Source organism: Sturnira hondurensis, unplaced genomic scaffold, assembly GCF_014824575.4.
Source record: "Sturnira hondurensis isolate 20B ecotype Veracruz unplaced genomic scaffold, ASM1482457v3 Scaffold0023357, whole genome shotgun sequence".
In the NCBI taxonomy this organism is placed as follows: domain Eukaryota; kingdom Metazoa; phylum Chordata; class Mammalia; order Chiroptera; family Phyllostomidae; genus Sturnira; species Sturnira hondurensis.
Genome location: NW_028095988.1, coordinates 1,453,861 through 1,457,329, shown reverse-complemented (window position 1 = coordinate 1,457,329; position 3,469 = coordinate 1,453,861).

The following is a 3,469-nucleotide window of genomic DNA, read 5'->3' as shown; positions in this document are numbered from 1 at the left end:
CTATGCTACACCTGTGCTAGGCAGCTGGCCTCTTGCACCATCCTCCCCCCCCCCCCGCCCCGCTCTCTGCCCATCAGCCACGATAGTCACATTGTCTCCCTCTTAGAGCCTTGGCACGCACTGTTCCCACTGTCTGGATCACTATCCCCTTGCCTGCTTAGGTGGGTAACTGCCTATCACTCTTCCAATCCTCAGCCCAGTCATCACTTCCCATCCTCCCTCTTTGATTAGATCAAATCCCCCAATAATATGGGTCTTCTAGGAGCCTGTTGTATTTGTCAGAGACGAGCTACCAGTGTTTATCTTTTTGCCCAATTGGACTGTAAGTCCCACAAGTGTAGGAGCTGATCTATTTTTGTTTCCAAGTATAAACACAGATCCTAGCATACATAGTGCCTGGCACACTTTAGGCACTCAATATTGGTTGAATGGTTGTATAAATTAATGAAGAGCTAATGGATATAGACCAATACTCATATTCATGCCAAGATGCCCATTTCTGCAAGAAAATTCGTGTGCATGTGTATGTATGTGAGAGAAAGTCTTAAAAGAAAGGACAGCAAATCTAAAACAGTTAACAGTCAGCAGGAGGTGATGTTTCTTTTCTTCTTGCTTATCTATATTTTCTACTTCAATTAACTCAGATTACTCTGTAGTTAGAAAAGTACATACATGGGATGGGAGTAATAGAATACTGTACTTAAAAATAATTAAATAATTTTTAAAAAGAAGAAAAAAAAATTATAAACACGTATAAAACTACTGTTTCTGTATCATAATTAAATGCAAATATGTGGATTTCCTCCTATAAAAAAAAAAAGAAAAGTACATACAAGTCACCTGGGGGTCTTGTTGAAGTGCAGGCTCTGATCCAGCCAGTCTGTGGTGGGGCCTGAGTGTCTGCGTTTCTAGGCTCATGCTGCTGATCTGAGGACCAGAGTTTGAGTAGACAGGTTGTAGAGTATTGCATGAGAAGAAGAGAGGAAGGAGAGGAGGGGTGCTGGAGGAGAACAGGAAGAAGGGAAATTGTAAAAGAGGTGAGACATCTGCCCCTGACTGAGAAACCAGGCAGGTGGAGGTGGGAGAAAAGACAAAGGGAAGAATGAACAGATGGGCCAGCGGCTGAGACGGGCATCCCTAGGGTAGAAGAGACTTGGTGGTGGGAGGGGCAATGAGGCCTGGCCACTGGGGCGAAGAAATGGCCAGAGGGGTGCAGTACTTCCATGCAGTACTTCCATGATGGGTGGGCAGGCATAATTCAGGGGTCCAGTGTTCAGAGCCCTCCCCTTGGGCTGAGCATTTCCTGGTGATGAGTGCTCTCCGAGGGCCTGCTCCTGTCAGTCTCTCAGGTGTCTGTAGTCAAACAGGGACAGACAGGGACTGCTTGCTGTTTCCTTCAGAACCTCACTGTGCATGTTGACTGAGTTGGGCTGCACTTTGCAGAGGTTCTTCCCTCCTGTTGCACCCAGCTCAGCTAAGCTGTGGCCTCTGTCGTCTCTCTCCCTACTGCCCAGGAGAGGACACCCCGTCGAGGGAAGCAGGTGTTCTTGGAGGGCTCAGCGTTGGTGGGCAGACTGGGCTCAGACCTTCCATCTGCTCCTTTCCAGGTTCTCAGCTCCTCAGAGCTGGGGCAGGGCCTGATCTGGGCTGAAGATGACACTAAGGGGGGCGGGGAGGGACTAGCAGGACTGTAGGCAGAAGCCTGTGAGAGCCCGGTCAGAGGGCGAAGGGGCAGAGAAGAGGGGAGGACACACATTTTCTCCAAATACAGCTCGTGCACTCCCTTCAGACAGACTAGTCATTCTATTGGTGAACACTAAAGGGGATTCTACCAACACACACATTTAGCCTCAGGATAGCCTTCTACCCGTCCCCAGTCGTGCCGCACTCCCACTCACGCACCATCCACGGCTCCCCATACCTACAGAAGTGGTTTGCAACTTTTGGGGTGCTTCCTCAAAGAACTTTGGCAAGCTTCTATCCCCCCACAGCCTTTCTAAGTTGATAGCTATACTTTTTCACCCTATGTTTACGGGTATACTTTTGTTAATAGGAAATAAAACACATTAAACATTTGACAAGATAAACTACACTGAGGCTCAACTAATTAGAATATTTTATGACATTATTTGATTAAATAGGTTTTAATGATCAAATTAAACAGCCCACTCAGAAACTGAAATTATGTGAAATTTTATTAAGTAGGTTTTATCCGTTTTATAATTCACAATGGGAAAAGAGTCCCATTAGATTGAGAAGAATCAACTTTGCGGACTTAGATCCCAGCTGTGCTGCGTCAGAACATCTCACCCCGCCCGTGTTCCCTTGGAGAATGTCATAAGGGTGTAGAGACAGGAAGCTTGCAGCCTGAATGTGGTGATCCCAGGCATCCAAAATCAGGACCTCCCGTCATCCCGAGTGTAGGGGCCCTGGGGCTTTTTACGCCCAGCACAATATGCCGTAAGTTTGTTCCAAACGTATGAAGATTTAAACCCAGGCCACTACCTGGTCCTTCTCACTGCTCATCAACACTGCCCCCACACGAGGTTAGAAATGTCTGACCTGGGGCCCAAACCTGCCCTTTCCCTGAGATGCCCATTGTTCCAGGCCTGGCTCTGACTCATCTCCTCCCAGGCACAGTCCCTTCTCCTAGGCTTCCGCCCTCCCATCCCATCGAAGGTCCTTTGGTCGTCCTGCCTGCCTCTCACTCTGTCTCTCCATTTGGCTCCTCTCTCTGCCCCTGCGCAGCACATACCTTGAGCTCCCAAATGGCTGGAGAATAAATGCGTGACAAGAAGGGCACTGACAAAGGGTATGAGCATCCCTTGGAGGTTGCAACAGGAACTCAATTTTCCTGGCTTAGGAAACAAAACGATCAACTTGGCAACAGACATGAATCTGCCTCCATCTCCGGTGCCCAAGAAATAGCACTTAACAATTTTCTTCTGATTTAGACAAGGAGTCCCCATTCCCCTCCCTCATATGAATGGAAAATGTCATTTCAATGGTTCCTGAAAACACAGGGAAATGACTACATTTACACATTGAATGCAACCCCACAAAATCCCCTTCTCCGCTGTTTCTGAGACCCTGGGGGCAGTAGAAGCAGGTGGTTGGGGAAGTAGTTGCCTGCTGGAGCTTTCTGGGTGAGGTCATGCACTCCAGGTCTCTGTCTCCACCCCCAGCCCTTCACAGGCTGTGGGTTTTCAACATAGGAGCTAATTAAACCCACACAGCAAACCTACAGAGGAGGTCCTGTCTTAATAACCTTTTGTAGGCAGGGCATCTGAGGCTCAGAGGGGTGATGTGAGGTATCCAAGGTCAAAGCCATCCACTGGTAAGTAGCAGAGGCAGGAGTGCTAGGTGCCTGGGCCCTGTCTGCCAGCCTCACGGGCCACTGCTCTTTGCCTCCACGGAGAAGGACCCAGAGGAAGGGCGTGCCCTCTGCCCTAGAACTGTTGTGCCTTAA